The sequence below is a fragment of the Abramis brama genome (assembly GCF_963993115.1).
Source record: "Abramis brama genome assembly, chromosome: 3".
NCBI lineage: Eukaryota > Metazoa > Chordata > Actinopteri > Cypriniformes > Leuciscidae > Abramis > Abramis brama.
In genome coordinates, this window is record NC_139965.1 from 28,967,297 (window position 1) to 28,994,576 (window position 27,280).

Sequence of the window (27,280 nt, forward strand, 5' to 3'; positions counted from 1 at the left end):
AGCCCTTCTAATGTGGCAATACATTTATTTCTCACTGTACGACATGCCTATAAATTACACCTTGTTGAGGTGTGCTTTAGTGTGGATTGTTGAACTGGCGCTGTGACTTGAGTGAGAGGTTTGAGTCTTTAAGCCCTGAGTCAGGGCACCGTTTATGGGTTTAATTTACAAGGACTTGCCTAGGGGATACCTCCATCCTTTATGAAGTGGTATTAGGGGGCCTATTTAGTTGTCATGGCAGAGATGTGCACGGTATGGTGCAGAAGAGGAGAAACCAATGAGAAAGATGAAAGTGATGGAGAGGGAGAGAGTAAAGGAGGGACTAGGGAAAAGGAGATTTCAAATGAATATGACTGTCCTTTTAACTGAATGCTTTCTGTAGGCACGATATTTGAAGTATAGAAAGTGAGAGACAGAGGAAAAGAAAAAGGCAGCCCCCCCCCCCCCCCCCCCTCCCCCTCCCCCTCTGATATCATGCCCCCTAAGAATGTGCTTAGTCTGTATTGGCTTAAACAGAAGTAACCCGGGGGTCAAAACAGCCTCTGTGACTTCTATAGCTGCGCTAAGAGGGACCTCCCCACCACTCCAAAAACTGAAAAAGAAAGAAAGACCAAAGGAGTAAAAGAAGATGTGGAGTACAAGGAGGAGTGGGAGAGGGGAAATCATCACAAATATGGCTCTCAGCTTGGGGCATGGCAGCGAGCTCACCAGGCGAACACAAAGCGGCGTCACTTATTAAATTTCTATGAAGTTTACTGAATTTATATAGCAGCAGGGTTATCCAAGCAAAGAGCGGTGAGAGCTGTGACCATTGCCTGTAGTAAAATACACACACACACATAGACTTTATAGTGTCACAATGCAGGTCCAGGAAGATGCTCATTCCCACAAGGCCCGTGGAGCCCCTTCATAACTTGAGAGAAGAATAAGAGAGAACAACAACAGCCAGACATAAATAAGGACATTCATAGATACAATTATTAACTCTTGCATGTAAACGATAAATCTGTAGTCTAGATTGACTGAAAAACTCTGGTATACGACCAACACAGGCTCACTGGAAAAACATACCTGTGGCAAAATTTTTGCTCAATGCAAAATACGTACATTTCACTGCAGTTTGACAAAATGCAAGTAGTTGTAATAGTTATGATTACAGGGGCAGATTATGGATTAATAAAGACTTGTTTTCACGGAGCACCTTCCACAATTATGTTACGACCTCAAAACACTTTTTACCACAGTGTATAATTTGTAAACGAATATACTTTGGAGTTTGCATCATTAACCAGCTCCATATGTTCGGTTTTACTGACAAAACATACTTGCTCGGTAGCTCAGCTGGTACAGAATTGTAGGCCTACTTGCGATGCGGAGAGCTCGACGAATCCCGTGAAAGATGAGTCACAATAAAAGAACTCGGAGACAAGAGGTAAAAAACAAGCTTGAATCTGGTTGTGACGTTTGTGTTTTTATGTCACATTTGCTTTTATTAACACTATCGGGCAGGTTTAGGCTTTAGTGTAGTTGTACATTATTTTTAAACAGAGCATTAAGCTTTTAGCACCACTCACCAGACAGTTTCAATTCAGAACTGAGGTGAAACTTACAAACTCCAACGTAACAAAATGTTGCTATATTCACGTTCATCTGTCCTGAAAAAAAACTAAACACGCTTTTATTTCACTTTGAAACCGTCCCGAAACGTGCACGATGCAACATATTTTGTGTTTTGTTGATTTTTTGCCACAGGTACGTTTTTCTCATGAGCTTGGGCTGTATACGCCACTGAAGTTGATTGTTGTGTTATTTAAATTATTTACTTTTTTATTGATCGATTGATTGATTGATTGAATAGACCCTTATTATTGTTGTTATTATTATTATTATTATTATGATTATTATTGTTGTTGATGTTATAAGTAAAAAATCATTATTAATAATAATTATTTACATTTTAAATAATTATTATTATAAGTGTTATTAATTGTATAATTTAAATAATACAAATAAATAAAAACAATAATACAGTTTGTCCCATTGAGAGTTAATACAATTAATACATCTTTCAATAATAATAATTATTGTTTTTGTTATTGCTGTAAAGAGAAGAAACTTTATTAAATAATTATTAATTCAATTATTCAGTTATTATTATTATTACTATTATATTATACATGAAAGTATTGACGGCAAGTCTATTCTGATGTAACCTTAATGTTTTGTTTATATCTAAGCAAAATTAATAATAAGAAAATCTTTTCTTTTTTTTTTTTCTTTTTTTTTACATAACATCTTGGTTACAGTGTGAGAGCCCACAACTGTTGTCACTGCTGTCATGTATCTGACACAGCGCTCTGAAGTAATGTGTCTTCTGTCAGTATTACCTGTAGAGTGTGTTCAGATCAAGCTCTGTGTGACATATACTCTTCTCCGTCCTCAGCTATAGAGCATGACAGCTCATTTACACAGAACACACTGGATCACTCTCCGTCCACGGCATATGAAAAGTGGGATTAATTGTGTAATTCTGGGCTGACTGTCGCTGATAGCTGATAATGATGTGTGCGGGGCGTCCAATTGAATCGCGGCAGCGTGGCTTCTGCCAGCAGCCGGTTGGATGGAACTCGCTCGCTGTTCATCTCTCTAATGAGACATTTCGGGGAGAAGACGAAGCGACCTCTGGGCACCCAGTTGGTCATCACTGGCGAATTCCCATCCAGTGGATGAAAGTTAAATAACTGTCATTTTCACAAGGTACCCTGCAATGGTCTGCCAACTGACCACATTGTTTTGATGGTTCATTTTTCAGCATGGCACTTGGCTGGGAAACTGGCAGTCATACACTATTGTCAGTGCTCAGTATCCTGTATGGCAGAATCGGACTCTGGGAGAGGTGCCACTGGCCGCTGACCCTACAGAGCGCATCTTGTATATGGGCCGTTATCTCGTCTTCGGTCCTGAGCCCAGCAGATCGTCACGCACATCATGCAATGCTGCTCGTCTGTTTCTTGGCATGTCTAAACTGTCAGAAAGGGGCCACCCCCACCTTTCCCCCCTCTTCACTGTCCTACCGACCAGTGTGTGTTTGTGTATGCCTCTGCTGTTCCCTGCTTTTCTGCCAGTAGGTCCATTTTATCCCCCATCAGAGAGGCTGATTGTGAAAAAGAGGGGGGCTTTAAAGTGTAAACCACATGAAAAAACAAAGGGCTTAGGCAAATCAGATAGCTTCAACAACAACAAACACACATCCACTAATCTGCTTAGGGAAATTAATGAACAGGAGAAGAGAACACCCCAACATCCGCATCTCTCGCTCCTACAAATGGATGGAGGGAGGGATGGAAGGATAACGATCCCGCGGCCGCCGGGAGGAGTTAGTGCAGTGGATCAGGCGGAAGGTGAGAACGCTGCTGTTTGCGTGCATGTGTGTGTGTGTATGTGTGTGTGCGGAGGGTGGGATTAGTGGCAAGCTCCCACCAGAATCAAACAGGACTCTGCCAAAGGCATCTTTTCCCTCCCAGCCCAAACTTCAAAAACTCCACCCTAAGCTGAAAGTAGGTGTCTGTAATCCACTCTGTGGAGAAAAATCTATGCGGCAGGCGCGATGCTCATCCTTTCATCCCTGTGCTCGTTCGGTCTTGCTCACTTTTCTCGTTCTCACTCTTCCGCTTGTCCTGGGAACATAAACTTTTGCACCGTGCCCTCTCTGGAATCTCAGGGCACATTGCTCTGATGATTTAATTACGGATAGCTTGGCACAGTACATTATAGAGACTGAAAAATGACCAGAACTCATGTTATTCATTAAAATAAGTTGCCATTCTTGCTACTGTTGTTGCCAAAAGAGATATGTATATATGATATATATATATGATATTGATATGTATCAATAATATTCTTGAGAAAATACTGTCATTTACTCACCCTCATGTTGTTCTAAGCCTGTATGACTTTCTTTTGTAAAATGATTTTTGACCATAAAATTAAAGTTTGAAAAGTTTTTTGTTTGTTTTTTTTTTTTCAAAAACTTGGAATGGCATGAGGGTGGGTAATTGATTAAGACTTTTAATTTGACCAATCTCTTTAAAAGTATACACAATATAAGAAAACAACTAAGGTGGATTTGCTACCATTTACAATACTTTTTCTGCACTCATAACTATTAAAGATTCTCATTCAAAATAGATATTGGGAGGCAAAACACATTAATACTTAACCATCTTTAAATTCTGTTCTTGTCACAGGTCTGTCTCTGCTCATCTCACGGTTGTACTCACTGATAGTGTGGTGGATCGATGGCTTTTTTTAATGGCTCTGTGGTTGAGCGATGCTGAGGCTTACCGTCAGAGCACAGGACAATCATTCTGTGCTCCTCTATTTCATGACTCCTATCCCACTTGATGGAATTTATTTTCACTTTTATGCTCCCATTTCATTTTAAGTTAAATGTTACATAATAGGATGTGGATTTTAAAGGTTATGAAGGAGTTGAAGCTTTCCTCAAAGGACAAGAGACATCCACAGACAAAACTAGCAAATCAAAACTTTCTCCTTTTTTTATAAGTAAGATTATACATTATATTTATTTATTTATTTTTTTCAAAAAAGGGCACATGAAGCATTCGACACATCCCATATATTTTTCGTATTTCAGCAAATCCCTACCTTGGTGTCATCACACAGAGTCAGTCACAGTCATGTTTCATATTTATGTTGCATAGCCAGAGGATATTTATCCACAGGAGCGTGGGGACCAGCAAATGCTCAAACTCAAAGAGTGTTATCAGGGGCTACTTACTAATTGCAGTGTCCCATGGAAGAGCAAGCAAAACCTAAAGCACTAACGTGTGTAATTATGCTGTAATCGCTGGTAATTATAGTTCTAAAGCTAGCACACCTCTCAGCAGCCTGCGGGCAGGTATAGTCCATGCCTCCCCCAACTCTAGATCAAGAGCCTAGATAGGTCTTGCACGGAGAAAAGGGATTAGTTTTCCACAGCAGCGTTCATGGAGAGTCTCTGGTACCCGCTTGTCAGATTTGTTGTGGTTTTTGTTCAATTTTCAGATGCGATTTCACACACAGAAAGCATAAACATGTAGAGAAAACACAGGAATGTTGAGGAACTCCTCCATGAGGGGAAACTGGTTAGCGCTGCAGCTCCAACAAATCTCAGCACAAAAAGTGCTTTTTGTGCCTATTTGTGTCACTTCTATGTATGTATGTGTGTGTGTGTGTCCTTATGATGGCTCTTTGTGTGTGTCCTCTGGTGTTTGGGAGCTAAACTGCCGTGCTGTGCTGGTCTCATTAGTGAGCCCCCACTGGGGTGCTTCATGAAGACATATGGGCAGGGAGAGAGCCCTCTGCCAGACTGCATCCTCAGAGCCTGTCAGCTAGTATCTCAGCCCAGCCTAATCCCTGCTTTAATTTACTCCAGTCCACCAGGCAGGCAGCAACCAACACCGGCCTCTGGGGTGCCTTCACTTCAGCCGCCGGTGACAAGGAATATGTAAAGGCCCAATTTCTCATCCGGCAGGGTGACACGACGCAGTTCCGCCTGGGAACGCACCCCCGGAATCGTGCCATCTCTTCTAGTCAGTCATCTAGTCGCCAGGCCCTCGCTGAGTGCTCTACAGAGGACTTTTTATTAACATGTTGATCGGAGGAGCCATTAAAGTGGAAATGTTGAGGCCGGGAGGATGCGCTTATTGATTTGCAGAATAACAAAGCCAGAGGAGACTTGTGCAGGAATATATATATATATTTTTTGCTGTAACTTTCTCTTGCTCCCTCTCTTTCTCTCTCCCTCTTTTTAAGAGCGACTTTGATATACTTATATGGAGTGAATCAAAAGTTCTTTTTTCTCCTCCTCTTAAATCTAATTCACTCCTTATTTTCCTCAGTCTACTAATTTTCAGCAGGAATGTGCCGATAGGGAGCCACTGTTGACGGACTAAAGTAATTGCTATCAGCCTGTCATTAGACTCCGGGGGCTCTTCTCTCTTTCTCTATCTCTCTCTCTCTCTTTCTCTCTCACCCCACAGGGTTGAGCCCGGTCTTGCTTACAAATAGGACACTTAGGAGAGGAGAGGAATGCATTCCGTGATGGATTGGATTTTTTACGGTCAGAGCAGCTCTCCACTGCCTTTTCACTTGCTTTCTCATCCTCGCTACCATTCTCTCTCCTCTCAGTCCATCTCTCTCTCTCTCTCTCTCTCCCTCTCCCCCTCTCTCTCTCTCTCTCTCTCTCTCTCTCTCGCTCTCTCTCTCTCTCTCTCTCTCTCTGCGCCTTTCAGAGTATCATTTGCAATTTAATGCTCACCTGGGGTGAGCCCTGACAATAGCCTCCACCGTGAAATGCTCTCGGTCTTGGCCGCATGGCTAATGAAGTTGATGTTGAGCTATTTAGGTCATTGTCCCTCTACAATAACTACTTAATGCAGCTCAGAGGGAGTGGATTGTTGGAGCGGGTAAAGATTCTATTAAGTCCTTTCAAAAGCCTCTCCATTCCTCTGTCCCCGGAATACTGGACAGACTATTTCTAGGGTTGAATTTCACTTTGGGAAAGGTCTGTCATTAAAGACTAGTAATAAAGAACAGTGCTATTTAGGGAGATCAGAGTATGCACTGAACAAATTTATTTATATCAAATTATATTAAAAAAATATAATATTTGATTTGATTTATCCAAATCAATGCAATCATCCCAGCTTCTGTAGGTGTCGATTACAAAAAAAGGTCTGCATTCTAAACATATGTCCTTTTAAATTGTTTATTCTTGAACAAGGACATTTGTTTACACTTTTTGCAGACATTATTACTTTATTTTAGTAGATCTCAAATTTTAAATCTTAATCTCTTTTCTTCTTTTCATGTCAGTAAAAGCATTTACATTTATTCATGTAGACACATATATACATACATACATACATACATATATATATATATATATATATATATATATATATATCTGTGTGTATATATGAATTATGTAAAAGTGTCTACATGAATAAATGTAAATGCTTTTACTGACATGAAAAGAAGAAAAGAGATTAAGATTTAAAATTTGAGATCTACTAAAATAAAACCTATTTTATTTCCCATATAAAACAATTTGCTACGGTTTTCCATTTGCTGAAAAAATAAAAACTTTTGAATAATGGGAATACATTTGTAATGTATTTTATAAAATATCTTAATATATTTTAACTATTTATTTCACTAACAATTATAACTTAGCAGAACTTAATATAACTTAAATGATGAACTGGAGTTAAATGTCACTGAAGTTGTGAGGTTCATGGAGGACAAGTGTCTGCCTCTGTGTGTGATTGCGATAGGGGAGGTCTCCGATGGATAGCACAAGTTATGAATACTGTGTTGTTGTGCTTGTGTTTAGCAAGCTGTTGGAGTTTTTAAACAAGCCCATATGGTGGAAGCTACTGAGCGAGTGAGAGAAAGAGAGAAAGAAGGGGAGAGAGAGCTTGTGAGGTTAAGGGGGGCAAGCAGGACTGGGACAGCACCCAGGCAGTATAGAGAGGGATTGAGGAAGGGAGCTCTTAAGCCTCCTTTCAGAAGCAGAGAAAGCCCTCCATCTGGCCGTGTCTTTACCCAGCCCAGCCTCAGCTCCACTCCCTGCAGGTTCACTGGCTCCTCTCAAGCAGAAGTAACTGCATCAATAGTGTAGAGCCTTTGCCACTCGAGAGTATTACATTTCTTTTCATGCTTGACTTAATCAAAAGTGGGGAAGTGAAATTTACACCTTTTTGATGCTCTTTTTCTCCCAACAGACGGAGAAGGACCATCTTAACCCATTTGATCTTCACAAGCACCCCACTAAACGGCCCAATATGCCCAACAGACGGAAGCAGGCTGGCTGCCAGTAGCCCGGTTTAGAATACGGGTCAGCATCAGAATGACCCATGTGGAGGAGCAGTCACCCCAAAGAACGCTCCAGAAGGTTCTCAAAGCCACATAAAACTGGGCCAAGCTCCTGACTGATGATACAGCATCCCTCTGTCAGGGAGCATTTCTTGATCACAAGCAAATACACACAAAACTGGGAAAAATGTACAATGTGAAATTATGGCCGCTACCGAGAAGCCCATAATTATTTCCATGTTATGGACAATATCCGATGCATAGTTGATATTAAAAATGTATATCTTTTAAAAAGTTCAACATGAATTTAGGCAACACAACATCATAATGTTCAGCAGGGGTTGTCATCCTACAGCAGGGGTAATCACTGACACGTGACAATAGCTAAAGAGGTGTATGTATTTCATTTAAATATTTGCATACGGACATACATTTTGAGGTAATCATTCCTCATAGTCTCACAGCCTGTTTTAAGTTAGGAGCTATAAATACTACTAAAATATATGAGATCCGACAAACCATTCTGTGATTATCCCTTTGCGCGCCATAAGGTTGCCTTATTATTCATTTTGAGATTTGCTTAAGATTACCTTTAACAAAATGTTATTCAATTATTAGTGTTAAGAATATGTTAGATCTAAACGACCTTTTAAAATATAGATATATTATATGATCAATTAAAAATGTCTCATGCATCCATATAAAAGTGCCATAAACATCACAGTTGTGATGATACACTATTTCTTTGCAAACACTGTTTAGCATATGGCAGTGTTAAGGTGAGGTATGTCAAGTATACATCATGCTGTTTGGGAAGGCCTGATCCCTGCATGTGTGGGCTGTAATGCGTCAGGCTGTTTGGGTCTGGGATACTGGTCTGCTCCTAGCATGGAAGAGGTTGCTTCCAGTTGCTAGTGGCGCGACAGTTGCTCCAGGATCTCAGTTTTAATGAGTTGCCACTGCTTGGAGTCTTTAGCTCACACAAGGCTTACCGAGAAGCCAGCATCTGATTGGCCTACCATCAGGCCCTGCCCAATGTGTCTGTGTAAGGGAGAACGTATGACTTAGTGGGGATGAGAAGCATTGCTCCTTGCCCTGCCAGTGTGTATATGCATGTGTGCGCCACCGGGCCCTGCCGAGATCTGTTTACACCTCTTAATGAAGCCTGAGCCAGCAGAGTAGCTTGGCCCTTCCCCATCACCGCAAGATACATATGCACACATGCTCCTCTTCAGAAAAACACACAGTTTAAAGCAGGCTTTATTTCCCATGTCTCCTCACACGGACCATGGGTTATCCGTCCGACAGCTTTTTTTAGCCCCTCCATGGTTAGCATCTCAGCACAGCTTTTGCTCTCACAGTTGTGGGTGAGGTACACGCGTAAACAAGCCAAAAAATGTTGGCCTGCAATAATTAAATGCTTGTGCCTCTGCGGAAAACAACTTTTTTTTTTTTTTTTTTACTTCTGCCATTTCTGTTGAATTTAGATTACTATTAGGAGCGCGTCTGTGCAGAGCAGGGGTGTAGAGGGGGGTTCTGGTGTGTCACTTTGTGTTGGCCTGAAAAGAAGGGGCCCCTGTCAAGGGTGCCAAAGCCCCGCAGAGGAACTTGTCTGGGATCGTGATGTCCCGACAGCTCTTCTCTGACAAGATACATAGTTTCCATTCACGGACATACGGCTTATTGGTTACTATAGTTTCCCTAATACTCAACTGAAGGCACTGCCTAATCTCCTCAGAATGGGTTAAAAGGGGCCGATGTTTCGAGCCTTCAAAACCACATGTTGAGAGTCAAGGGAGCAGTAAGCACAAAGAGTGTCTCTTCTGGCTTTGATGTGCCGTATCTGGGCTAGAGAGAGGGGAGAAAAGGGTAAGGAACGAAGTTGGCCCCTACACACGGGTTAGACAGAGGTTTACAATGGCGGTGGCTGAAGCAGGGGGTCAGCGGGACAAAAAAAGAGAGCGGGAGAGAATGGGAGTGAGAGAAAGAGAGAGAGATTGCGCACTAATACTACTCACACGCGAAGGGCTTAGAGCTCTCAGTAGAGCAGAGGTACATTAAACAAGATTACATCTGACTGAGCGTGTTTTCTTGCCCAACATGACACACACTTTTGCTCTCTTTTTCGCGCACACACATACAATTTTGCTCTCAAACACATTTTCTTATTCTCTCATACATATGCACACACACATACAAAGGCTCTCAAACATCATTTAACACTTCTTTTTCATCTTATTTTCAGATGTTCACGTAAAATAGTGCATATGTTAAGAGGATTTTTGGATGGAGAGGATTCAGCTTTCAGGGTATAGGTGTTCCTTCAAACTTCATGCACTTTTATGTCCCAGGTGTTGATTTGTATTCTAACTGATAAACAGATTTCACTGAGACATTTGATGTGTGAAGAAAACAACTATCACGGCTAATATCACTTGTTTACAGAATATTTTTAAGCTGTGCTATTTCCAATCAAGCTACACTTTTGTTAATTTATGCAAAAAGTATAAACATTATTAATTGTGTGTAGAATACATAAAACGCTAGCTATAGTTAGTGGACAAATTATGTAAACTAACAAGTGTGTGAAATGTCTCACTGAAGTCAATGGAGTACACTACTGTGATTTCAATGCTAACTTCCCACAGCCTTTGCTTACAGTCAAACAAGTACTTTATTTTTTCCTGATTACCATATTACAAGGAAAATGGGAATGATACTGATTCTGTCCTGCTGTCTCATATAGATCTTACAGTTATAAATGCAGAAGCTTTTGAGTAGACTATTGTGTAGAAACAACCTGTGAACATATACCGTGTTGCCTCTGCTTCTACCCAAGTCTTCTACTTTAGAGGTTGCGTGTCTTTTGCAGTTACACACATTATCCGTCCACATGCTGTGTTGTTTTAATCCACAGAACTCGCACTCAAAAGGCGCACTTACTCTCTAAATTTCTCAGCAGCCAATGGTACGGCTTCCCTACTGATTGTGTGGTTTATGGCAGATTTTAAATCAATTAAGTATGTAATTTGTAACAACTGCTGGAGCTGGTTTAGACCCTAAACAATAGGGCTCGGATAACTGGCCTTTAGTACGCTCTCAATGGGCTTACATTGGACTGAATTAGCTCGCATATTAATGACCAGACACAGAGCTTCAGCCATTCACTCAGCCCAAATCTGCTTATGCAAATAGGGCATGAATTCAGTTCAAAGCAGTGTCTTTAAAAGACACGCCCCCCTCCCCGCCATCTCTCTGCACAAGTCTTCCCCCTGAGGAGAAACTGACATGAGAAAAGTTAGAACACTTGTCCTCCACTCATTCGCTCTCTTTCTCCGTGTCTCTGTGCATGATCCAGCTATCTGTGCTCTGTGTGGGTATTGTTGAATTGGTTTATATGTGAATGTGAGGTCCTTGTGACAGGGGGTGAGATTATTCAGCCAATTGTGACAATGTGTTCCAAATGTGGTATTCAGCAAGGGGGGGTAAGTCGAGCCCAACCAAGTTCATGCCCCTGCTTGAGGGAGCAAAAATAGAGAGAAAGAAAATGGGCAAAAGAAAGAATGAAATAGAGGCATGAGGGTTCGGCATCCCCCCATACATTTGTTAAGGAACTGAAGTCTTTGTTCTCTTCGGGATGGGTTTAAAAGGCCCTGTCATATTGATGCGATTGAAATGATATCTTCAACCACAATAGCAGCTCTCTATTTCTAAGGACAACTCAAAGCTCTATTGTTCCTTTTATTAGAAATGTTGTTTGGATACATGCACATATGTGGAATTAGAACAAGTTTTTGTAAGACGTTCAGCAATAAAATACAGAACATGATTCAAAGCTATTACGCAGTCAAGAGTTATGAGGCCATTGTTCTGATATAGACTATAGCTCTTGTGGTGTTAATAACATTGGCTACACTGGTTATTTATTATGGAATTTCAGCACTCTACAATTATTCCAGTGAGCTCAACTTATCCTAAACATTTATATGAAGAAATTCACTTCTGGAAAAAACACACATACACACACACACACACACACAAAAAAAAAAAAAACACTAACCATTTAAAAGTTTGGGGCCAGTAAGATTTGTTGATGTTTATGAAAGAAGTCTCTTATGTTCACCAATGCTGCATTTTTTTCAATTAAAAAACAAAAAATTATGAAATATTATTACATTTTAAAATAACTGTTTTCTATTTTAATACATTTTAAAATGTAATTTATTCCTGTGATGGCAAAGCTGAATTTTCAGCAATCTTTAGTGTTACATGATCCTTTATAAATCATTCTAATATGCTGATTTGCTGCTTAAAAAACATTTTGTATTATTATCAATGTTGTAAATGGTTGCGCTGCTTAATGTGGAAACCATGAAATGAAAGAAAAGGATGAAAGAAAAGTTTAAAAGAAAAGCATTTATTTGCAATCATTTTTTTTACTTTCACTTTTCGTCAATTTAATGTGTCCTTGCTGAAAAAAAGAAGAAAAAAAAAAACATACTGACCCCAAACTTTTGAATGGTAGTGCATCTATAGACACACATTTTGTATATATCGTGTAGAAGTAGTTCAGTAGATGTGACCATGGTCATTATTGTAATTTTGCTCCTTTTAAATTTAAATTTTCAAAGAAATGAGAAAATTTGTAGATTAAATATCACTTGCAGGCCCCCATGTATTTTCAATAAACTCTGTGTGGAATGCGAAATTAGCAAAAGCCTAATTTCAGGCGAAAAGCCTGTTTTACTGAAGCCATTATTATTATTATTATTATTATTATTATTATTATTATTATTATTATTTAAGCTTTGAACTTAGTTCAGCATCTTTAGACCTGACAGCAGGCGCACTTAAATTCTACTTTATAAAGTGCAGTATCTTCAAGAAACTTTGGGGAACAGGCATTACTCCATAATAAAATAATGTTAATAACGTTAGTGGAGATGATCTTATGAGTGTGATCTTCAACATTATTGGGAAACGCAGCCCTTGTCAGTTGTCTCAAATATAAATCAGTAGTGTACAGATATAGTGCCTCACTGCTGCTTTTGTGCCATCACAACAGTGACTACAGCTAGAAGATGAGACACAATGCTTTTCCTCTCACACTCTTTCCCTCTTTCTTGTTTCTCTCTTGTGCCCTCAATAACTATGAGTATTTTAAAGTAACTAGAGAGCAAAATATACTTAGAGAGAGAGAGAGAGAGAGAGAGAGAGAGAGAGAGAGAGAGAGAGAGAATGCTTTAGTAGATGACAGGTCTTCCTTGGCCGCGATAATTTGTCTTTGTGTTGACAGTCTGGTAGCTCCACGTGACGTGGCTACAAAGGAAGGGTGGCAGATCTGTACTCAGCCACTATTTCACTGGCCCTCTTGACACCCGAGCCCCCGTACCCCCTCCTACAGAACTCCCTCTCCAGGTCACCTCTTCCCAGCAGGAGCTGTCGCTTCTTTGCAAGCATAACCAAATAATAGGGCTTGTCACTGGCCTTGTCCTTTGTGGTATTTTTTAGCAGTAAGAAAAATGCGAAGACTCCATTGTAGTCATTAATTTTCCCATCCTTTTCCTTCAGCTCTCTGCAGTCTTCCAAAACAACAAGAGCCGGAATCCCTCTCTTTCATCCAGACAATTGAATTTCTGCTTTCTAAAGTTGCTCTCTTTGTGAGTGTTTGCTGTTGAGAGAGAGAGAGAGAGAGAGAGAGAGAGAGAGAGAGAGAGAGAGAGAGAGCGAGAGAGAGAGAGAGAGAGAGAGAGAGAGAGAGAGGGAGCACATAATGAATAACCTTCAGTGTTTGTATGTGTATTTATTTGCATGTCATTATGTCAGTGAGTAGACAGTTTATACCAAAAATAGTGCATAATTTTCTTGTAATAGTTTCAGTATGTCAACGTGGATTTCGGCAGTGTATGTGGGAGGTCATTTTCAGCAGATAGATCTATTTTAAGTCGTCCATCAAGGCCAGAGACAGCCATCTTGAGAGTGTGTCATTGTTTCTGTGCCATGTTGTCAGGTTAATTATTTGTTCTGTAATTAGCTCTCAATGTGTCAAGATGTGTCAGACAGTGTGGCCGGCTCAGCCCTATTTGATGGAGAGCTACAGGAAGTTGTCACAAGGAAGAGAGAGGAGAGAGGCTGAAGACCTGGTCTGATGTAAGAGCAATGACGGCTCATCACATTGTATAGAAAGGTATTGCAGCTTTGTTGCAACATAGAAATTAGGTGCCAGATTTTACCACTGGTTTAAAGTAAAACAACAAAGATAAATGATGATGCATACATCAGGTTACATCAGGTTTGTGCAAAAATTAAGACTTGGCTTTTTAAAAAAAAATTAATTAAATGTTAAATTTGAATTGAATTAACCACCACCCACAGGAAGTTCAATTGAAATGACAGGAAGAGGAATTTACTGAATTAATTAATTCATCAGGTGGTGGCATTCTTCCACCTTGGTCTTAAAACCTGAAGTCCTTTCTGTCGAATCCAAATTGCAATTCCACGTTCCTGGTTTTACCTCGATTTAAATTCAGAAATTGAATTGGAAATCAATTCTGAACGGCTTTAATTACAAATGTGTTATATAACCTATTTAACATGCCCCCATGTATCTGTTTGCATGTTTTATGTGTGGGCTGGGTTTTTTTGATGGATGTGACATTCTGCAAGAATGTTCAGCACAATGAAAAATTCAGTTTTAGATACTCCATATTTTGAGTTGTGCCAGCAGTTGTTAACACCATATTACCAGGTTTACAGGCATATATCTTATTCGGAACAGGGAACCAGCACAAGGTTACAGGGAAAGGCACTGAGGAGATCATCAATAGCAAGCTAAAGCTCACACAGGGCCAGATTCTGGCTATTCAAATCCAGCTTAAGCTATCAGGAATAAACTAATCATCTGTCCCTCTGGAAAATATACCAGCAGTCAAACAGGTATCCAAATTCTGTTCTTTCACTCATTGTGGTTTCTGGACACAATGCAAAGACATTTTCAGAATTGAGTTTCACCCATTTGAGAAAATGAATCAATACTTAAAGTAATTTGGTGGCTGCTGAGCTTAATCTTGAGAGTGTTGCAAAAATATGACAACATACATGGTAATCGTCAAGTGTACTAATTGTATATTGCATGCCAAAACACACACATTTGTTCCCTGCCTTGGCGATCCCACTAACCAAATGAATATGCCAATTAATCTGTCTCGACTTAAAGTGCTTGTTAATATAAGCCTGTGACATCCTGACCTCTTCTCAAGGGCCATTAGCACCATCTTCAGCCTGTTATATTAAATAAATATTCTCCTTTGACCATATTAATAATACCAGAGATAAATCATAACAAGCACATCTCAGCCTTTGATTTTTCACCTGTCTGCATCTGCGTGCATGTATCGTGGTCAAGCGCTTGGACACATGATGGTCTTGTGCCGGTAAATAAAAATGCATGACTCGGACCTCTACCTCCAGTGTTTCAGTTCTTCTAAAGCAGACTTCATTTAGAAACTTCTATACATAGTGTTTCTTATCGTCATTGCCTGAGGGGGGAAAAATCATTTGCAGTGTGTGCGGAACGGGCGCAGATGTGGAAAAAAAAATCACACCGATCTGAATGAATCTCAGAGGCTCAGTGTTTATTCAGCTTCCTCTCCGAGGGCGAGTCATATCAGAGATGGCGCATCTCTGCCGCCCGCCTGCCGTTTTACGTTTCCTCTTTACTTCATTTCACCCACTCCAACTTTTCATTCTCTGACAGATTGCAGGACCCCATTTAACCATTTTATTCATCTGTGCCTGCAGGCGGCGGGAGCCGTTACAGTCAATAAAAACTGAAAAAGCTTGGCAGTGGAGCGCTCTCTCTCTTTCTGTTGAGCCTGAAATGGGCGAATGTTATGATTGGTTAATGGTTTCCCAGGCTGTCGTGGTTCGGGGAGAATTAAATACTGCATCTGCTTTCCAAGGCGTTAATCTCCAAGTCTCACATTCCGTCTGTTCCGATGTGCACGCAGGAGATAATGTTTAAAAGGACCTGGGAAGAGCCAGGCAGGCCGCCCCGATATTGCCTCTATAATTACATAATTAACTTTTTGTCTCTAATCGTTACGGAGCTAATGGTGCCGCTAAAACAGGGCTCCTGCCACGCACAGAAAACCAAATCAAAAATCAATAATCCATAGAATGCCATTAGAACTCATAAGAGAGCCGTGTTTGCCTTTTTCCTCTCTCTTTTTCACTCCTAATCCCTTCATATGGGCTAAATTAAGCTCATTTGAGCACATAGTCTTATCTCCAGAAGAGAACATCAACATCTGGGACTTAAAGACAGAAAAGCAGCAGCCAGGTTCAGAGAGGGAAATAGAGAGAGAGAGAGAGAGAGAGAGAGAGAGAGAGAGAGAGAGAGACCTTTGAACAACTTTTATTACAAAAATTTTAAAAACAGTCTTCAATCAATTATTTAGCCAACAAGAAAACAAAAAAAATAAATAAATAACAAAACAACCATAAACCTTTTTACAACCATTATCATCATATATAATTATACATAGATTTGTAAATTGCCATTATAGTCAACATCGCAAATACAGTTATTTATAGCCCACTTGAACTTGAAATCTTCAATATTCTCATTCAGTCGATAATATTCAAATTCTATTCTTAACCTTGACTTCATCAAACCCTCATAAATCAGTACCACATCAGTTTGTCCCATACCACCTATTTTACTTTTACGAGAGAGCCAAACAGCTAACTTTGCTTGTCCAAAAATAAAATTGAGTAAATGACAAATCTCTCTCTTGCTACGTTTATATTTAGGTCCATAGATATAAAACTCAAGTGTAAAAACTTCTCCCAAAGTCTGACACCACCCTCCAAGAATTTCAAAAAGAGGTAATAGTCTACTACAGTCAGCAAACAAGTGAAAAACTGTCTCCTGCTGTTCACAGAAAGGGCACCCTATCCCCGCTAGTGGATCAAAATGTGCTCTGTGTCTGTTTGTAGCTATAATACCATGTACAACGCGCCACTGCAGGTCTCCAGACCTTTTTTCAATGGGGGGCTTGTACATGGTCCTCCAGCTACCTTTCGGGGAAGAGTCTGATCCAAAAAATTCTGTCCATTTAGACTCTTTTACAGTTTCAAGTGCATGAAGATGAAGAACTTTTACACACAGCATATAAAGAGCTTTTTTCCCAATGTCTCTGAAACGCCCCAGTTGAGGTGTCTTAAAGGACAGAATACCACCTTCAATTCCTTGCCACAAGCCAGTCGCAGCTGTAATATCCAGTTCTGGGAAAGAAGAAACAGCATTTTCTTTTTTGTGTAAAAATAAAGAGTCTCTATAGTCCACCGGCATGCACTCATATAGATGGTTCAACATCCTCTGCACAACTCGAACTGATCTTATACCAAGCTTGGTAGCCAGAGTCTCTGCAGAAATCCATCCATCTTCAGTCAGTAAGTGTCCAATCTTTACAATATTTGCAGACCATAAAGCATGCCTCACAGAAGTTGATTTTAGAACATCCACATCAATTTTTGGGTTAAAGATCAAGGGTTCTTCCAATAACCACTGACTCTGTTCACCGTTTATATCTCTGCAAACTTTTAAAAGAGTCCACGCTCTCAACATTGACTTGTAGAACGATGACAGACCAGTTAAGTCCAGCTTATTAATGTCCATTAAGAACAGTTGACGATCATAACCCATTTTACCTGCTCTTCTCAGGAGGCCATGGGCTACCCCACGCCAGCTCACTTCTTCACCATACAGGAGTCTTTGAGCTGTCTGAAGTCTGAAAGCTTTGATTCTAGACCTGATGTCAATGAGTCCTTGACCTCCCTCCGTCCTGGGCAGATAAAGTACTGGTGCTTTTAGCCAGTGACACCCGGACCAAAAAAAGTCAACTAGTTTTTTCTGAATGTCCGTTATCAATTCTTCTGGGGGTTCTAATATCATCATTTTATGCCATAAAGTAGCAGCAATAAGATTATTACAGACCAAAACTCTACCCCTATAGGATAACTGAAGGAGCAACCATTTCCATAGAGACAACCGAGCACATGTTTTCTCCACTAGTCCCTCCCAATTCTGTTTCCTATAATCTTCAGATCCTAAAAACACCCCTAAGTATTTAAAACCTTCTCTTCCCCATTGCAACTCTCCAGGAAGGATGGGACCATTATTGTCTTGCCCACACCATACTGCCACACTTTTGCCCCAATTCACTTTTGCAGAGGATGCTCTTTCATAAGTTTCTAAACACTTTTTAACAACATTAATATCTTGATTACCTCTTATTAAAACTGTAAGATCATCCGCATATGCAGACATTTTAATAAACTGTGAAGAATCTATTTCTCTGATATGCAGTCCCATTAATTCTCTTCTTAATTTACAGAGTAATGGCTCAAAAGCAATACTATAAAGCTGCCCTGAGATAGGGCAACCTTGTCTAATACCCCTCTGAACCTTTATGGGGACACTGAGACTGCCACCTATTTTTATCAAGCAAGTTGCCTCATTATAAAGCAATTTTATACATGAAATTAAATTTTCTCCAAATCCAAAAGCCTTAAGAGTCTCAAAAAGAAAAATATGGTCAACTCTGTCAAAGGCTTTCTCTTGGTCCATTGACAAAAACCCAACATCAACATTGTTGTAAAAAGCATAGTCATACAGATCCCGCATCAGATGTAAATTATCTGCAATAGATCTGCCCTTTACACAATATGATTGATCCGTATGAATAATTTCATGTAATACATCATTTAACCTTTTAGCAAGACACTTAGAAAGAATTTTATATTCTGAACATAAGATAGCTACAGGTCTCCAATTTTTTAGTAGTGTCAAATCTCCCTTCTTTGGAAGCAATGTTAAAACAGCACGCTGACAACTTCTTGATAGACATCCTTCACTTATACATTTCTGAGCAACTTCAAAAAAATCATGACCAATAATAGTCCAAAAACGTTTATAAAATTCAGCAGGAAGTCCATCAATTCCTGGTGCTCGCCCTGATGAGAGATCCATTACTGCTGAAGTCAGTTCATTAAAAGTAAGCTGTGCTTCCAAAAGCTGTTTTTTTTCTGTAGATATCTCAGGAAGATCTTGTAAAAGTTCACGTCTGCACTGATCATTTAAGGAATCAGCAGAATATAGTTCAGTATAAAAGTCCACTGCAAGTCTACGCATCCTTTCCGGGTCTGAAACAAGGTGTCCATCCTTATCTTTTAAAAACAACATCTTTTTCCCATGTTTAGTTTTCCGTTCTAAATTAAAAAAGAAGGACGTAGGAGCATCTATGTCTCTTTTTGTTAGAAAACGATTTTTTATAAGTTCTCCTTTGACTTTTTCATCAAGGATTAAATTCAAACAGTTTTTCTTTTCAGTCCACATATCCTTCAAATTAGGAGAAGCATTTTCAATCATGTTCCCTTCAATAATCTTAAGTTCTTGCTCCAAACTCTCTAATGTTTTCTTTAAACACAAAGTAGAATGAGAAGAATATTGTTGGCAATATTCTTTAATAAACACTTTCCCAATCTCCCACCACTGAATAATATTGTCATATCTTCCTTTCTCAGTCTTCCAAACTTCCCAAAAATTCTTAAAATTTTCACAAAAGAATGTGTCTTCCAACAATTTAACATTAAAATGCCAATAAGAACTCTTATAGGTTTTTGTTATGAGACTACATTCAACTGTGATTAGTTTGTGGTCTGAAAAAGGGACAGGAGTAATAGTTGAATTCAGAGTCCTGTTCCTCATATTATGAGATAAGTAAAACCTATCTAAACGAGCAGCAGAAAGTGTATCATTACTAAAACTCACCCAAGAGTACTGTTTAACTAAAGGATTGTTTTCTCTCCATACATCTGATAAGTGAAAGTTCTTTACCAATCTTGCAAGACAAGTAGCTGACATTTGATGTGGTTCTTCCCCATTCCTATCTATTATGAAATCTAAGGTGCAGTTCCAGTCTCCACCAAAAACAATAAAATCTCCATCATGTTGTTGTCTTAAAAACTGTTCTAATTTAGAAAAGAGCCTTATTCTCTCAATGCCTAAATTTGGAGCATAAATGTTCACAAAAATGAAATTCAGATTATGTATTTCAGCTCTAACAATCAAGAGTCTTCCAGGTTCCAATTCATTTTTCCACAAAATATTGAAATTAAGGGAAGGAGCAAAAAAAATTGCTACCCCTGCACTTAAATTATTCCCATGACTAAGAAAGTGTTCTCCCTTCCACCATAGCCCCCAGTCAACTTCGTTATCTAAATTACTGTGGGTTTCTTGCAAGAAAATAACATTTAACTCTTTCAAATTAATAATCTCAGAAAGAAATACACGTTTTTTCATATCCCTCATCCCATTCACATTTAGTGATCCTACTCTTAAGATCTCCATCAGAAAGAGAAAGGAAAGAGAGCCGCAAAGAAAAATTAAAGAAAAAGTGAAACCCATCATGAGTCTTTAACTTTCCCCCTCGTTAGCTGCTCTTTTCCAAACATTTTCAATTTTTGTCTAGCAGATGTGATATGTTTCTTAAGCCGAAACCTTTTCTGTTGAGAAAGCTCAGTACAGTTATTCATTTTTCTGGCCCAAGCTACTGAAGAAACAAATTTCTCAAGATCAGGAAAAAAGTCACCAATTTCTACTCCTGCTTTCCCTTTTGTTTCATCAAGAAAACTGTTGATTTGTTCAACAGTGTACAAATCACTTTCTCTTACTCTTTCCATCTCAGACCACTGTTCATCTCTCACGCTATCTTCAGTACTCTGAGATAAACCATCCATTTCATCTCCTACTTCCTCCTCTGAACAATTCACCTGAGTCACTAAAGAGTATTGCAGCACATCCTCTACACTGCATTCATTCACCATCCTATCCGTAGCACCACAAGCACTAGCAGGCTTTTCTACAGCATAACTACATCCAGGCTGATCACTCACGATTTTAGAAACAATTCCACTCACCTCATCTTGTTCCTTCACCTCCTCCGTCACTATATCAATCTGCGCAGTGTCTTGTCTATTCCTTTCAATCGCTTGAAGTTCTCCATTTGGTTCTTCAGCTCTAGATGTAATCGTTAAAGGCTGAGGTTCATCGCGCACTTTATGCGGACACGAGAAGCGCTTATGTCCGACTTCGCCGCAATCAAAACATTTCAAACTCTCTGTGCTCGCGTATACCATGTACGAATTATTTTCGTGTTTGACTCGAAAAGAAACATCTAAGGATCGATCTTGGGAGCTTAGAAACATAAAAATTTGACGTCTAAAAGACAATACATGCTTTAGCGCCATATTTTTGCACCCTAAAGGAATCGTTCTCATAGGGCTTGCAATTTTCCCAAATCGCAGAAGTTCTTTTGTTATTGCATCGTTGGAAACAAACGGCGGGACATTTGAAATTGTGATTTTAGTAGCTGGGGCAGACAACGGTGAAACCGGAACAAAAGCCTCTTTCACCCACAATCCGTCCACAGTCAAATTATTCACTAATGCTTCAGCTTTCAAAAAAACTACGACCGCTTTGTTCATTCGCGAGCCAGAGATTATGTTATCAAACCCAACCTTTTGTCCTACCGCCACCAACAAATCTTCGACTGTTACACCCGCCTCTGGCACACACCTGCACCCATTACGAAGGGATAAGCAGGCCGTTCCTTGCGCCGGAACGGCTGCCATACCGGCACCTGGTGCTTTTTTTTTTTTTTTTTTTTTTTTTTTTTTTTTAAACAAGTAACGTAGGGGGAAAAGAAACAAAGAAAAAAAACAAAATCATAGAAAAAGAAGGGGAAAAACCCCAAAAGAGAAAGAAAACCTCTCCAACGCCACCACACACGACCTCACCCTCACCGGAAGCGAGAGAGAGAGAGAGAGAGGGAGAGGGAGAGAGAGAGAGGGTAAACGGAGGCTGCAAACTGCTCAATAAATTACCTCTGGCCTCTCTTGCCGCCCATTGTCGGCCGATTGACCTGCTGCAAATGAATTCCATTTCTCCTCTGGTCCCTCCTTACTTCTAATTTACATTGTGATCATATACGTCTGAAAAATGATATCGTAAAAAAGATGAATGTATTAATTACCTCCTCTCTTATCTCCCCTTCCCCCCTCCTTCTGTTCTCCTCCTCAGAGAGCTCGAACGGTGTGTAAGTATGTCACTTATTTCATCATGACAGCTGTAATGTATTCACAAAAGTGCATCATAAATACAGAGGGCCCAGGTTGATCACCCCACGTCTGCTTCACACACCTCCAGGTGTCTCTCTCTCTCTCTCTCTCTCTCTCTCTCTCTCTCTCTCTCTCTCTCTCTCTCTCTCTCTCTCTCTCTCTCTCTCTCTCTCTCTCTCTCTCTCTCTCTCTCTCTCTCTCTCACACACACACTCTTACTCACACATACAGTCAACAAACATTTTCTCAAGTCAAATTACCCCTTTTGGAGTCCAACGGAAATTAGGTTCTTGACCTAGTAAGTGAGGCGTAGTTATATTTCAATTTCATTTTCATGCACAAGGCTTTTAGAGTTGAGTCTTAACACACCTGAGTGGTGAGACCCAACCTGTGTGAATATTGTAAATAAGGCTGTCATAAGAAAGAGTGATTATTATCTCAGAGAATCACACAGTGTAAATCACACCAGATTCATATGAAGGGTGTACCGGTTTTAATGTGATGTAAGACATCACAGCATATGAAGAGAAAAGTAAGCAGGAGACAGACGCAGTGGGGGGACAATGCATTACCAAATGGGAGTTTATTAAACAAGTAACAGACAAGTTAAGTTACCCCACAGGTCAGGGAAATGGCAGCTGTGTGAATATATTTAAAGACATGAATTCTATTCTTCAGAAATTGATCAAAAGTGATCATAAAGACATCTGTACTGTCACAAAAAAAGAAAAAAAAGAAAAAAAAACTAGAATATAACACTCGGCTAGAATAGACGTCCATCAACGTCAATAGAAGAAATTCACACTTGGTGATGATTAATTATGTCTGAATCAACAGTCACCTGGCTTCTGCATTAGGGCAAAGCACAGATACCAGAGACTGATACTTGTCTGTTTGAAACTGACAACAGTCCAGTAGGTTAAGAATGAGATAACCATACTATCATCACAAGTTGCAAACAGATGTTTGTCTGGTTCACTTTCTGAAAATGTTTCAGTCAGTTTACCATTGAAATGCCCACTCACTCTCATTGTAAATCTTTAAACATTGGCATCTTCATGAGGCAGAAGGAACTTCATCATCAAGAACTCTCCGGTGTGTGACAGTGTTTTCTGTCATCATGTGTTATGATCATTAAGGTGTACAGATTTTATATTTGGGGTTATGTGTATCTTTGAAGAGGTATCGGGAATGTGTATGAGTGTGCCTTTTTGTCTGCACATGCTGATTCCAACCATAACACCACTCTTCACATAGGAGTTGACACATGCCCTCGACCCCAAAACCTCACACCAGCGTTCTCCCTTTGAGGCTCCGCTGATACCGAACCCTGTCCTCATCCATCCTCTGAGACTGAGCCTGTCCTATCTCCCCAGGGGAGGACACCTGGCCTGGGCGGAGGAGGGTGCGGATTGAGGGATGTGCGGTGATTAATGCAGGCTGTTTAGGGTGCTGTCAGGATGGGGGGAAAGGGTGCAGAGCTGGGCCTGATGGATGGGGGCTGAAGCACAAGCTGATAAGACATGGCCCATGAATCTGTTCCACATCAACACTCACTTTGATCACTGACAGAAACCCAAAGATGGGTCTGTGCATCTGTCCAAACAGACAAAACACACAAACACATACATATACACTGATTGGCTGTATAGCTCTGTGCATGTCTCCGTCCCACCAAACTTTCTTTCTTGCTCATTTTCCTCTCTCAATTCCTTTGGTTTGTTTGTTTTTTCATTTCATCTATTTTTTTATTATTTTTTTATCTGCTTTGGGTCGCACATATTAAGTGGCAATCATGAAGACCGAGATACATCGAGAAGGCGTATTTGAACAGTGTGTGAACCATGGCAGTGCACTTTGGTCAGTGCCAGATTCAGCAGATAAGAGATGATCCATGAAAGCTGATAGGTTCACTGACAGCAGGACAGGGGCCTTGGCCTCCACCAAGAGGAGGCATTACAGGGGCCCTCGCAGCTGTCAGGACCAAATCATCTTACACATTCATAAACACACACACCTCTAATATCTGCCATGCAGTTACCCCAAACAGTCTGAAGCCCTCTCTGTCTGTCTGTATCTGTCTGTTTCACTCAGTCACTCAACACCACACACTTGTGTGTTACAGTAGCTTTCTCAAGTTTGTGCTGTTGGTTTCCTTACTCCCTTTCTCTGATTTTTAACAGTATATAAATGTATAGAGCCCATCAGAAATGCAACATTATTTACAGTATCAGACTATAATGAAAGAACTTGGCTGCATTTAGTTCATTTATGCCGCCTTCTAGATTCCACTAGAATTGTCAATTTAACACATTCACTTTGTATAGTTATAAAAAAATAATGCGTTTAACAAAATAACTCATTTATAATGCACCCTGTCCTGTATGTAAATTCCACAAGATTTTTCATGAGCATTTTAAGCTTTCTCATAATTTTGTGAGTCCGCAATCAGAGCAACACCAGCTGTCAAGGCTCATTCACACCAAGGACGATAACTATAACATAGTGTGTGTTTAATCACATATAATTAATTCATGTCAATTACAGCCATAGTTCCAACACAAAAACTCTTAGCAAGATTTAGGTTTCACAACATTGAAAATATTGGGTGGAAAAGCATAAATAAAGCTGTCTGAGGCAGAGCAGTCAAGCTTTTAATTTGGCTTTCTATTAACAGTCACTTCTTTTGAATTTTATTATGCCCATCATGACTGATTCATCAAAACCTTTATAATGAGAAGAATACATTGAAACCGTAATCCTAAGAATATGAAGACATGCTCCCCTGTCCTTCTCTAAGGCTACATTTACATTACATGGATCAAGTGACACAATTCAGATTTTTTTTTTTTTCTTGTGGCACAGATTGGATATTGGACCCATGAACGTGTAAGCAGGAAAAAAGCATATGGATTCCGATATTCTCAGATCGATTTCAGGCCTAATTTATATGTGGAAATAAACCGATATTAATCGGATATGTGCATTTGCGTCTGCTATATAAGCGGACAGATCGGATATTCCCCTGCCAATGCGAATCGTATGTAATTGAAAAAGCACCTGTGGCAAATGACGTCAACTCAGGTGGACACCAACTGCAATCATATGACTCTTTTCAATGACGCAATGGGGACCGAAGGCTCGACCCAAAGTTTTGCTGAGCTTTAAAGATTTTATAATCATTTAGTCTGTGTCCATTGCAAATTGTTTTGACTTCTTTTTCGACCAAAGCTTTTCCAGGTGTACCTTGGGTTTTTCGCCAGGTGTATAGTGTAAATGCGGATAGCGGATATCGGATATGGGTCACTTTTAAAAGATGTACACTGTAAAAAGTGAACAGTTGGATCAACTTAAAAAAATTACTTCAATTGGTAACACCTAAAGAAATTAAGTTTTCTCAACTTAAATTATCACATTTTATCGTGAAAAATGTGATAATTTAAGTTGAGAAAACTTAATTTCTTTAGGTGTTACCAATTGAAGTAATTTTTTTAAGTTGATCCAACTGTTCACTTTTTACAGTGTAAGCTGGTCATCAAAAAAATTGGATATAGTCAACAAATCGGAATTGGGCATCAAGACCGGCAGTGTAAATGTGGCCTTAGTGAACATATATGACAGAAGACTGAAAAAAAAAAAAAAAACAGATGTTCATTTCCCGAAGAAAAGCATAGCGTTCTTTTATAATTTTATATCCTCTGAAGAAATGACTGCCCATACTAAAGAGAAAGAGGAAAAAAAAGTTAAGAGCGAAAAAGTCCCTAAGGGCAAAGGAGAAAGGAATAATAAGCTATTTAATTTACACTTCAAATTATTTTATGCTGAACAGATACACTGTGGGTCCTTACTGGTATTTAAATGATTACCAAATTATATTAATCCTTTTTCAGAGAACATTTTCCAGCTGCAGATTTGCGGCTCTAAATGAGGACTTCTTTTAAGTCAAATTACAGAGGCGTAACACTCTGAATTTCATTTACATGTTAACTGTTCTATTTATCCACAATTAAGTCTTTTCTATGATTTTTAAATCTCCTTAAACCAGCCAACACTTACAAATAGATGTCCTTGCTGTAGGCACAATATCAATACTGAGGTTTGATTGTTTACTCATGTCTTCCTTTTTGCATGAGACCTTGTGTTTTAACTAGTATGCCGCACAGGTAGATCCATGAAGCGGGTTGTCTGTTCTGGCCTTGATCTCATTAGACCTTTCCAGCTCCTCTGACTCTCTCAAGTTCACATCTATGGTGTTTGCCACTATGATCTGACTTTAAAATAAAAGCATATCAGTTGGAGAGCTCTGACCTTTTAATGAAAATGTCAGCGTTCCTGTTCCTGTGAGAGTCTGGGCTGTGTCTTTCACTGACTGAGCTTTACCTCAGTGGACAGACACATGGAGACCATGACCAGGGGCTAATAATACTATAAATCTTTTTTCCTTTGTCGGGATCAAGTGGACTACAAAAGATCAAACTAAACAAATAAATGGCTTTTTTTTTTGAGAGTCACATTTGGCTGTTCCTAGCAGAAAAACAGCATGTTATAATTTTGCATTTGGATTTAATTGATGTCTTTGAGCATGTGATAAAGTTTGACAGCTCAGTGTGGTCTTTGTTGATAGCTCTCAGATCAAAGCACGTCTCTAATGTACAGTCCAATTCCAGTGACTTCATTCTACAGTAGCACAACAGCACAGTAGCAGTCACATTAATCAAACCACAGCATTCAGATTATTCTAATGGGCTTGGACTTCAGCTCCCCTCACTTCAAACACGTCTGGCTTAGGCTGCGGCCTGCTTAGACGCTGACATTTTAAAGGCAAGCGAGAGACAGGAGACACAAACAGAGAGTGAGGGAGGGATACGAATGAGTGAGTTTATGAAAAGGCTCACAAATGACTAATGTCTTTCTCAGCAGATGCCACAGTCAGACATAAACGTGATAAAAACTGTGATTCCTACGAGCGCAGCAGCGGGCGGAATGAAACGCAACTGCTAATGTGCCGTTAGAATGACAGACTCCATAGACTGGAGCGGAAAACTTCCATCCTGCCACAGACAATTGAGCTGTGGGAGAGTAAAAGACAGAACAGACTGCAGCAAATCAGGCATATCTGCTCTGTGTCTTATAAAGCCAAGGGAATTATGGGTAATGAAGGGTGATCATTGGCCTACAGTCAGTCATTCTCTAAATGTGGTAAGAAATCAGTGTA